General features: G+C 49.1%; 1 protein-coding gene across 3 annotated transcripts in view; it reads left to right on the top strand.

Moving 5' to 3' along the window:
- LOC149341216 (peroxidasin homolog) overlaps positions 1–12,125 on the top strand; it is a 283,056-nt gene that overhangs the window by 121,961 nt on the left and 148,970 nt on the right. The window contains exon 1 of one of the 3 annotated variants that reach the window (XM_089543162.1): positions 3,180–3,352. The exons of the other annotated variants lie outside the window; for them this stretch is intronic. The gene's annotated coding sequence lies outside the window, so the exon portion shown is untranslated. Of the gene's footprint in view, positions 1–3,179; positions 3,353–12,125 lie in introns of those variants that run through there. 3 annotated transcript variants of the gene reach the window in all.

The following is a 12,125-nucleotide window of genomic DNA, read 5'->3' as shown; positions in this document are numbered from 1 at the left end:
TGAGGGCAAGAAAAAAAAGGGCCCCGACCCAAACGCTATGTCTTAACGTTTTTACTTGGTAGCTGGGTAATGGAAATCCTCTTCTGACCGATTCCATCTCAGGTCTTTTCCCGAGCGAATGCTTTTTCGTTTGCAAGACGAACGCATTTTTATTTCTCATAGTTCGTTCCAGACTAACAAAGGATTTCTTGCGCTTATTTGCTGCAAGCGTAGAAAAGAAAAAGTGGCTGTGGCTCATCTCAGCTGAGCCAATGTATGCAGAGCGAAAGCTCTGCCAGTAAGCTCTGCAATTATGCGATAGCAAATCACGTGATGCATCACGTGCCATAAATGCAAAAGCAAGCGTCCAGAGCGGCGGTCGGCGCAGTGGTGGACATGGCTGCCAAGCGCAAGAGCGAAACGCGTGACACATCACATGCCAGAAATGGTGAGGAGAAGCGGCCAAGCAGCAGTCGACGCAGCGGTGGGCGTGGCGGCCAAGCGCTCAGTTGTGGCGTCGGCGTGTCACATGGCATGACGTCATAGCCACATGCGGCACACCTCCCGTTAGAGGTCAAATCTAAGAATCAGTCAACCTTCAGGCTCAGCATGGGAGGAGTACAGCTTTTCGCTGTACAAAGAAACGAAGCATCGCATTATTGTTCGTACCGGTCAACTACTTCGATTATAATGTTTTTCTTTTACTGCTACGCGAGCACTATAAAATGGTGTGCCTTAAAAGGCACAAAACGCAGCAGCGCCGCAAAGCACCTACTTGATGAATGAGAGAAGTATTACTCGAGCGAGAAGGGAAAAGAAGAGAGGAAAGGAAGAGTAACTGACGCAACAAGCTTGTTGCCCACTTGCTGCCTCGTCGCAATGTACTCCTCACAATACCGCCACCTTCCAATCCTGTACCTGCATCTCGTGGCCCCAAGTGACGCATTGCCGATGGCGACCACGCCCCAGCCTGCATGGCCAGTGTTCACCGGGAACTCCCGGGTAAGAATCATTGCGGCCAGCGGCCGAACAGTGCAGTTTTAGGCCCCTGCATTCTGCAACAGTGTCCCCCTTCGCCCCCAAAGAATTTCCCTGTGGTTTAGCATGGTAGACATAAAGCCAATTATTCGATTGCCGAGTGCACACAAACTCTGTTCATTGATGTGTATCTTTTCCCTACCCTTTTTCCTCGCTAAGTCTCTACCAGCGGCAAATGACGTTCTAGTCAGTCAATATAGGCCCTTCCAACTCTTTCCTACAAACATTTTTATTTTAATTTACATGAGGCTTCTTCTAAAACGCATTAGCCTGGCACTTTTAATTCTAAACTGACTGACAATTTGCGGTGTGTGTTAGCGCTTGTGGTATTCTTGGTACCGAGAGGAAATCTGGCGTTACTTACAAGAAAGGATTTCCCAGCGCGCCGGCCTGTCGCTAGAAGGCAAACAGCGCGGCGCGGCTTCTAATCTCGCCGTGTCCGCACCTCTGTGCGCGGATGTTTTTTTTTTCTTTTTTTTGTAGCTGCGCGTCTGACTTCACCGGTGTTGTCTGCAGTGCTCACTTTCCGGAAGAGTGACCTGTCCTGTTCCTTTTCCCGTTTCATTACCAGGAACGATGGCGCTGCGGCGAAAGGACAAGGACACCCCGTCGTCGTGGTGTTTAGTTGTATTTCTTCCTCTGTCTTCTTCTTCCTCTTCATGCCCACTCGTAAAACGACAAGCTTATTTCTCGCTCGCTGCTTTTCGCCGTTGTCTCATGAGGTTTGTCTGTAATTTAGGTTTTTTCAGTGCGAAGCTTCTTAGTGAGTTACTGCTTTCTTAACGTGCAGAATTACTGCTAATTGCGTGAGGAAAATCCTCCTTTGTTCTCCCTTGGTGAGATTGCGTTCGCTTAATCCTCCCTTTCATACGGTACCACTCTGTCGTCGCCTTATTGGAAAAGGTTAGTGCCCTCTCGACAAAGTCCGGAAGTCTGTCTTTGTTTTTACTTCTCCCCAAAGCGCAATTTATTTCAAACTAGCGGCGAGGTCCTGTGGCAAACGCTTCGAGCTATTTATTAGAGCGTGTTCTCTGTGCGGAAGAATAAGAATAATAATTATGAGATCATCAGATCCAGAACTTTTATAGAGTGATTTGTTCTTCGGATGCCGAATTTCGACCTTTGTTTTTGCTGGACCCGGCTACAACAGTGGCCTTATCGGCCGGCTACTTCACCACGTCTTACAGAAGGAACCTGCTGGAATATACTGCAATGCCGGAAAATGCTCGCGCTCGAAAATACTTCACTCACCGCAGCGTGGCATAGCACGTCTGTACTGTCAAGGCCCTGTACATGCGGTGCGTGTCCATTTATTCTATACGAGATGACTCTTTCCCGTACTACCCCTAACTTCGTTATTCTGGGCGTATTACGAAACACAAATATTATCGTCATTCTACATTAGCATTGAAATTTCTTCATGAGCTTTGTTGAGAAAGTTCCCTGTTCTTGAGGAATTTCTTTGATCATATGTGATGTATGCACAGGTGCACGCTGAAGTAAACGGAGCAGGCGATTGCGTTTCAATTAGAATCACCCTATCGAACTTTCCTATTCTATATCGAACATGATGAAACATCCTGTGTTCATGAGAAACCGCACTAGTGTCCACTACTATCCCGCACATAACGCAGTTGCCAGTTTCAATTAGGCCACGCGTGAAAATTGTTTAGACGGAATGGTGTGCTACGTTTGCTTTTGTCCGCATCTGTATATGTGAAAGCACATGTGATGCAGATATCTCAAAGTATAACCACCGTAGACAAATGGCTTTTGCACTTTCTTCAGAATCCTAGAACCAGTTAAAACATTTCAAATCCGCTGCACATAGGTTTCTGCGCAAAAGCAGTACAATGAAATCAACTTCAGAGTCCATTTCGAGCCGGTTCACATTCTGCGCTAATACAATTAGGCGCAGTGTATAAAGGAGGGTGCCGAAGTCTTGTCAGTACAGTTTTTTATGAGCATTCTTCACGTTGTCAGATAAGGTCTGCAATCATGGGTCGGTTGCATGTAAATACGTTTTACAAGATATTATGATTGTCAGCGAACTTTATTGCTCAAGTTCCCCCGTTTATCTCTCCTGGCGGAACGCCTACTACCTAGCATTTCCTGTCACTAGAGAGAGAGATAAAACTTCATTACGCCTCCCACGTGCGGTTTCGAGTGGTGGAGCTGAGACCGGAGTTCGGCATTGTATGATGCTTTCCAAAGAACGTTGGTGTTGTGCAGAGTGCAGCTGTGGGAGTTGCCCGAAATACACAGGGCACGGAAGGATAGGAGCTTGCGTGGGAGCTGGTGCAGTGACTGATGAGCATGTGGGCGGGACCGGAAGGTACGTGTGTTGTCAGGGTAGCCGCTACATGCCTGGCAGTGTAGATGGCCAGTGCAGTTGAGTATGTGGTGGTTGGAGACGTCATCAGGTAAAAAATTAGTTCACGCATCTCTTAAGCTTAGGATGAGGTTTGTGACGGGTGAGCTGTAGGGAAAGGGAAGAAGTAGGCAGCGGGTGTGGCGTAGTTCTTTTAGTCTTCGTTTTCTCTGTGCTGCAATGCGTGGCTCGCTTGTCCTTAGGATTGTAGCCTTTATCCCAAACAAATGGATTTTTCGCGGACGTATCGTGAGCGAGGGCTTGAGCCCGTGCGCTCGCCTCTTTGCACTGGTGACCGCGGACTCATTCGAGAAAGACGTGCAAAGAAAAGGGGGGGGGGGGGTCGTATTATATAGATACGTCCCGAGAGCATACTATTAAAGAGGGTACTCTAGCTGTCCGCGATGGTGTGAGCTTGACTGGTGAGCGTAGTGAATTGGAAGAACTTGAACTTGGGCTAGATGGGGCATATTACTTGAGACAGGAAACAATAGCGCCTACAGAGACATACACAACGGAAGAACAACGCAGGACAAGCGCATGTCCTGCGTTGTTTTTTTATGGTGTTTGTCTTTGTAGGCGCTATTGTTTCCGGTCTCATGTACAGTCAAGGGTGGTTTCAGTCATCACTTAACTTTACTTTTGTTTCCTTAAAGACTTTCTTTTAGGGAGCATTTCATAAAGGTTTAGTTTGACATAAATATTTAGCAGGAATGCCGGTATCATAACGAAGTTTGTATTTCTGGAGCCTACGCATCCAAACACAGAGTTGGAGTCGGAAAGGGTGGTATCTGTGTAGTGGGTGTCATGGAGTAAAAAAGCTCTTGAGGTAAAAAGGTCTGGCTCCACGGTCTGTGGTACCCCTCTCTACAGGCCATATCTGGTTTAGCTTCTGTCAATAGGAAAAAAAGCCTATTGGTTCTGAGTGATGCTTTAATCTTCAAATATTTTTGTCACTGAAGGCGGGAAAATTTTCGAGGCCACTAAAACAGTTCTGAACATAACATCCCCCTTACCCTTTGTGTACGTAAATTCCAGGCATCATCGCTTCGAGTCAACCAAATATCCAGCAGTTGATCCTTTTAATTGCCAGTCATTCACGAGTGAATTAAGCTACCTGAGTTATTTCCAATAATCTTGTTTGTTTTTTCTTATTAAAACGAAGTAAATGCATTCAGGTAATATGCATTCATGCTTACGTCAGCGCTGATCCACTTTTTTCCTAGAGTGTGCTAAGCCTGGCCAGCATTCAGATACAGTTTTTATGGGTCTAAGCCAATGTTGCTTTTCTACCCAGCCTGCCATTTGTAGCAGGCATCATTTCTTTAGCCCGCCCGTCTCTAAAGAATTTTTACGCCTTTTCCTCTCTGTCGTGATTTCCTCAAACACCGAGACTTCAAAGCAAAGCTCTCCGGGCCGTGTTCTTCCTCGCTCGCCAATCTGGAAAGCAGGGACACGTGGTCGAGGCAGAAAGCTTCCCTAAAATGCCGGGAGTTCAGACTAGCTGATTCTGAAAAGACGGCGAAGCGGCCCGAGCGTAAGCGCCCCCTGCTACGGCTTCACAAAACTGCTTGACCCAGGCACGCACGGTCCCTTTCGAAGCCGCACAAGTGCGCGCGATGGCGTGACTCGGGGAAACCTTTAGAGCGAGCGGCCACGTATCCACTCTTGCGCCGCCGCTGCATTTTTCCTTCTTTTCTCCGCCCCCTATTCTGCTTTGCTCCCTCTCATGCGCTCTCGTGCTGAGCGCTCTGCACGCCAAGGCGTGTTAAATGCGCCTCTGAGAAGTGAGGAGGCAGTGAACATTTCAAATCGTCTTTTGTTGGGCCAGTCCGGTGCCACGACTTCGAAGAACATTTCTCACGCATGCTGACGCAGCTTCAGATCCTTCGAAAGGAGATTAAGGTTATCTAGCTTACTGACTCGATGAAAATCACAGAGTTCTGAGTCACTCGCTAGAGCTGCGGCTTGCTAGCCAGCTCACTAATTCACTAGGATGTGTGGTGATAGGTGCCAGTTGGCGAGATGAAATGTAGTGGATTGGAGAAGTCCTCAAAATTGCGTCCAGCCGCCTCTCTGTGCGGCTACTTTCCGGTTCATATCGACAGCTTACTTGCATTGTGTGCGGTATCCCGCTATACGGGGAAATAATATGCTTTGTTGCCGTTCGAAATCAAAATAGCAGCAAAGAAATGCTGCCGCCTGCTTTTTTTAAAAGACTTCACATTTTTCGCACCTCATTAGAACATCCATATTCTTCCAGTCCTAAGGTAGCCAGCCGTTTCATTTATTCGTCTTCATCAGACAGTAGCTATCAACAATTCAGCTCAATTTTCTGAGCTTGGCCACACCAACCCACACTTCGTTATCTTTGTCGCATTCAACGAGAACTCATCGTAAATACTTCGTAACTTAGCAGCGTAGTCACAAGCAGTGCTGAGGCGCAGCTGAATAATTTTATGTTTAGTTTCGGCAGGAAGCTGAGAGCAGGCTCCCGTCATCGTAACTTATCGTTAGGCGCTTGCCGTCTCGTACTCTGTGCTGCGCCTTGCTCGACTACGAGGCGGTAATCGAATTATTTATGGTTCTCTTGTAAACGAACACATTTCAGAATGACGGGGTAGAAAGCATCCTTCTCTGCCTGGCGAAGCATCGTTAAAATCACTATTTTCCGCTTTCCATGTTTAAGTTTTAAAGGTGCTTATTTAGTTGCGCTACGTTAGTTGAAATAGCCGTGCGCCGCAAGAGGCAACACATTGCGCTGCGCTCGGATTCGCTGCTTAACTTCATTCAACTTTAAGGCCAGAAAGAGTAGCGCGTCAAACAAGACTGGAGACGCGGGTAGGGGCTAAAAAATGCACGACCATTCGTGCATCTTCGCTCGTTACACCGCGCTCTGCAACTATGTGCGTGCGTCTTTATGTAGCCGCGTAGCGTCTCCTTCGCTAACTTCACCTTAACAACGGCACGAATGCCTCCATAAATATCGCTGCGCTGAAGCGCCAACGCACTTTCGCAACACGCGCCGCGGCGGCAGCGTACACAGGGAGGAGTCGGCCCGGCTACAACGGGGCTCTATTCCGCCGGGGGATCTGATAATTACGTCCTCAGCCGCTTTAATTTAGGCCCGGAACGCCGGGCTGGGCCAGCGCTTCGTCGCATGGCCCGTGTTGGGACGGCTCCGCGTTAATCATAGCAGGCCAGTAGACAATTAACTCGCACCTTTACGGGCCGAACGGCGCATGAATGCTTCATAGCTGGGAGCAAGTGCCCCGCGCAGCAACTTTGGTGTGGACAGCCAGCGCGCTCACATGCACACCTCCGCTGCGCTGTCGGCTCGGCCTTCGATCACGCGTCGCCCTCCCCACTCCCGCCCACCTCTGCCGTCGCCTCTCTCCGTGGGCTGTAACGTATCGCGTCGATTCGATACACCAAACAGCTGCGTGAAGGAGAATCGATTGCACCCTGATTATACTAATGGGCCTTTTTTCTTGACATCTTTCGCCCATTCTGGCCTATAGTCGCTCGTAAACGTGTACGCCTTTGCGTACACGCTACTGGCATCGTGTTTGTTGATCTGATTACTTCTCTTTTTAGTTGCTTGACGAGCCTGCTGCGTTCGACGCCCAAGCGCTACCTTGGTCACGTGCCTGACTGGCCGCGCCTGGCGCGTCCAAGACTGTTTATCCACCTCGCACGAGTGGGCGCCCTTCATCTTGCCGCCAGGGCGCGCCTCGCCGGAATCAGCGACTCTGACACGAGCACGCGTGTGCTCAGTCAGCCAGGCCCAGCACAGAGTCTTTGATTTTGTGTATCCGTGTAACTACACCTGCTTCCTTTTGCAGAGCGCGCCTTTCATACCGACAGCTGCTCTGCTGATTAAAGCGGAGAAAGAGGACGAGTGAAGGAAAGTGAGGGGCCGCGTTGAAGCTCGCAAAATATCTGAGTTCTCTTGGACTGCCGACCCGGGGGAAACATTTGCTATTTGACCTCGCAATGTCGCAATGTGAGGCGTGCAGTTTGACCGTCTTCTGCGTTTTCTAGGGGCCTGACTGTAAAACACCCAAGCTAGCATTCTCCTATAACGGGCAACGCTGGTTCCCTTCACGAGACCCTACACAGATTTAGCACAGCTTCAAGTGGCTAGGGACCTGGGACCTGAAATGCAACAAAACACGATGGAGGAAATTTTATGCAGTACTAGAGCCGCTATGAGAGGCCTTATGTATCAGGTGGTGCAGTTTTAATGGGCCACTGAGGACAATTCCATCCAATCTTTCTTCTTAATAAAAACTAATTGAATGTATCTCTCTGGGTAGCATAACCTTCATCCAGAAGGAAAATTCGCATTATTCCAAGAAAGTTCCTGCGCTATCCGCGAACAGAACCCGTGTCTTCGCATCGCAGCTTACTTGCAAAATTATTCGGTACTAGTTACACGTGGATTTAATTTTTTGCCTCCGTATAGCTTATGAAAGCTCTGTTGTCCGTGAGTATATAGATTTTGTCGTCAAAACACGGTAATCCATCTATTCAGACCGTCTTCAGTTTGCTTGTTTTTTTGCTTGTTTTTGCATTCGACTAAAATTAACATTTTTTGGATGATAAGCCAGCGGGGCTCTAAAGCCCGTGGCACGTGACCTGCGCTGTATTTATATTCAGCGCGTGTGGACTGTTCGCGATGAGAAATACGCGCCATCACACATCTTTCCCTATTCGAAAAGACAGAAAGATAGCAAGCGGTCCTCGAATCTTTCGGGCCGTAGGACACACCTGCCGTGCCTGCCGACAATATATCTCGGATCAGCGCAGCCTGTGCATCGCGGCGCAGCACCTACTTACACAGGTTGCTCTGGAAGCAGCGCAGAAGTCGGGCGTACCCTTCAGTCCCTCTAAATCTGTAGCGGTGGCCTTGAATGTCCCCGTGCGTCGGATTGATGTGTCATCTAGTGTAATGCGGGTTCTTTCGGCCGTAGCTGAACTACACCAGCCCTCACCAGGCAAGAACTCACACGTCCATGCTGTCTTCTAAGCCAGGTAGAAGCCGAGTTGCGTGACGTGCATCATAGTTTTGCTTCTGCTTCCGTCGATATCGTTCTTCGAGGGATCGTAGCTGCCGATTATCGGAGAGCTGTGGAAGAGGTGTTTCCGCAGATACCAGGAGTGCAGTCCTGGCATTTTTTCCTTTCAAAAGCTCTGCTGGCGATATCCGTTCTTGAGAGGACTTGCGTAGTAGGCCAGTAGCGTTTTGTATAGATCTCTCATCTTCTACATGGAAAGTTTGAGAATTTTCACAGCGGCTTCTGCAAAGCCATTGCTTTGCAGGTATCTTGGGCTGGACGCTATGGGCTAAACGTTCAACTTCCGTGCACCGGCTGCAGAGGCTGCAAAAAAGAGTCGTGTGCCTTTAAAAATTGCGGCCCCTTGTCTCTCACGACCACCGCCGGTATCCCGCATTGCCAAAGCATGCAGTTGAGGTGAATGGCCAAACCGGTCGCGGTTAAAGACAAATGAACTCAGGGTAAATAAAGTAAAACTCAGCAGCAAGCGCCTACTAGCATCCGTCCAGATGAAACAAGTTCGTGGCGACTCATTGCCATCGCCCGTCCGGAAACTCCGCTGGCAAATGAGGCACATTTACCTCTGTTGCAGGCCCGCGTAGCAGGCACTTACGGAGAGAACTATGTCGGTATTGATAGCCGGCTACTAGACTGAGTCTTTTGCTCTTCCTCAGCCATCCTCAATGCCAAAGCATTCCACATAAAGCAGGCGCAGCATAGCAGGATCTAGTTTCTACGGGACGGCAAAGCACGGCCCGCACATAAACATTTAATTTCGCTTCCGAAGCTCTGTTTGGATTGGAAAGTAAACCTAATGATGCGCCTAATAATGATGACCTAATGACGGAGACAACAGTGACATGTGTCCGAAGCTTGATGCTGACTATATCGGCGCCATGCTCTTTTCTGAGCATCTTCAACTTTCAGGAGAACCTGAAGACTGTCAATTTTCCTCCACTTTTTTTAATCAGACCTGATTTGAATGGTTCTTTATTTTTTGTTTCAATTTAACTTTAATCAGCACTGGTATTCTTATCACATTAATCGACCTACACTGTTTGTGAGCTACCAACTCTGATGTCACTAACGACACTGCCTGATGATCAAAAGGGGAAAGGCTAAAGCAGAAGGGGAACGCCACAATACGGGGCGTTAGAATAGACAGGGCAGCGGGGGAGGCGGTCTCTGCGTGAAGCCAGGGGCTTCGCCAAAACCGCCCTGCTTTCCATAGATTCCGATCGCAGCGCCACCGTCATCTCCGCGACGTTCGAGTGGACGCCATTTTTCGCCCAATGTCACTGCCGTCCCACTCGTTGCATAACCATGGAAGAAACTAATTCACATTTTATGCACTAGGCACGCAGTTACGAATTATAACTGTAGACTAAGCACGCGAACCCCGCAACGCGTTCAAGAGTGGGCGACTCTAGCGCCGCCGCTTCATTCTCCAGTAACGGGGATAGTCGCCCCAATGCTCAGTATCTGCCGCACGCTGCACTCGCTCTTTTGGTACACTGTAGACGTAAAATACGACGACTCAAGCGATTCTTCCCTCGTTTCCGCTTTTCCCTTTTTTTATTTTTTGGCTCGGTATCCAAAGATGGTGGCGTGCTGCAGAAAACTTCTCCGGAGCGCGTTTTCGCAATTTCGTCTCCATGCCTCGAGGTTTGGGCAAGTCCCTGCGCTTCGCTGCCCCGGGCCATGGGCGAGCGGGTATAGGACTGCCCGCCGGACGACGGGGAAGGCGCGCAGCTAATGACGGCACCGACTCTTTCTCGCCGGACGGACCACTGCATATATCCCTTGTCATCTCGCGGCTGCGAAACTTCCTTTAATTAAAACCTGATCGCCGGCTGGATTACGCCTCGCTGCGCCGCCGGCTCAGTCCGTTCCGACGCGCGCGGCGCCTAATTAGGTCGGTCTCGGACGGAGCAGTGCGCGCCACTTTTGTTGCCCTTCGGCTTCTTCCGGCGGCCGCTTAAATGACGCGTTTAATTTAGGGGCCGCCGAAAAATCAGCAGTGGAAACAAAAAAGAAAGGCCACGCTTGCAATGCTGAACTCGCGGAACCTGTCGGTCGGTGCAGCTGCGTGGACTCTGCACCGCGTCGGTTTGTACCGCGGCAGAGATGGGCTCGATGCTTTGAGCTCCGCTATCGCGGATTCATTGAATAAGGCCTCTTATCTCCGACAGCTCGTCACAACAACTCTATGCTCTGAGTGGCGGATGTGCTTCTCCGGACGTGCTTCTCCGCGCCGTCCGCACTTCACCACCCACGCTCTGAATGGGACGGGGAAAAGGATGAGCCTTGCCGAGCGCACTTTTGTTGTCGGAGTAGCGACACTCTGAACCGCTTCAGACGCTCTACCCAAGAATTCCCCCCAAAAAAGCGCTCAAAAAATAAGGAGAGTGGACGCACTCGTTTCATCTCGTGTGTGCGAGTTAGGGCGCAAGTCATAAAGACCGTGAGTGCTTCGCACATGGACGTAGTCTAGAGCACGCGACAAGAACCATGGCTTGATTACAATGGTATACATAGCCCAAGCAGTCTAACGCATGCGCTGGGGGCCAGGGCTTGAAAACACTGATATAAATAACCCGGCAAACACAAACAAAAAAATTTTTGTAGTCCCCTTGAGCCAGGCCGGTTCTTACAGAACTCTCACAGAAAAAAATCTGCCTAGGATTCTTTCACCAGGCACCTGATCTTATCATAGCAACCCCCCCCCCCCCCCCCCCCACACACACACACATTATGAGCACCAGAACCTCCACCAAATGTAAAGTGGGGTTTATTTCGAGAAACTTCGGAACGGGAGCAAGGCGACCAGCAGTCCGAGAACAGTCACTCCAGCCAGAAGTGTGCACTAGGCGATGGTTATACGGCTCACCCGTATTCCTGTCTCCTTTATATTGCGAACAAGCACAAATTGGCATAGTGGTGTTTCCCCATCTCTCAGCAAACAGTTATGCACATATGTGCAAGCCAGAAAGAAATGTTCAACCTATCTCCTTTTTTTTCTGCATTGATTCTTTTCTGTATTAATTCATGCAACTCCTTTCACTAACTCCACACGAAGCACAGGGGCTTCTATTTAATTCCTGCCTTCTTCCAACGCAAAGAAAGCAAGCAACGAATTCTCGCGCCCAGAGGGTTCCGTTCTCATTTGCAGGGTACAGTCCACTGTCCTCTAATTACTGGCGATCTGAGGCTCCTTGCTCTTTTCTTATAGGAATTCACAAGGAGTAAACTGTTGTTAAATGGCCTTCTAATGTCTCATGCGAGGAAGCTGTGACTCTTGGCCCGCTGATGTCGAAAGCTGTGCGCAACCTTAATTTGCAAGGGGGGTTTGCGAAAATGAAGCGCAGGAGAAAGCAGCGCTGTGAACGAGTGACATTTGGGACACTTTGTAGCGTTTACAGCCTTTAAAGGTCGCTGTGTGGAGGAGGAGAAAAAAAGAAGAGACATGTTATGGGCACTGGTAATGTATCTCGAACTTGCGAAACACTTCTAAACAAACTATCTGGAATTGGTTCTTGCATCCTACAGTATTAAGATTTTTTTTTCTTAGTTTAGAGAAAAGAGAAATCGACTTGACTCGACGTAGCCAGGGACAGAACTAGATTCATGTCTGGAAGCTAATGTTAGCATCTTGTTGAAATTCCATCAGTCCTCAT

The sequence above is a fragment of the Amblyomma mixtum genome, chromosome 5 (assembly GCF_055824585.1).
Source record: "Amblyomma mixtum isolate Tamu chromosome 5, ASM5582458v1, whole genome shotgun sequence".
Lineage (NCBI taxonomy): Eukaryota > Metazoa > Arthropoda > Arachnida > Ixodida > Ixodidae > Amblyomma > Amblyomma mixtum.
The sequence above is the reverse complement of the archived record's forward strand: the minus strand, read 5'-3'. Positions and strand labels throughout refer to the sequence as shown.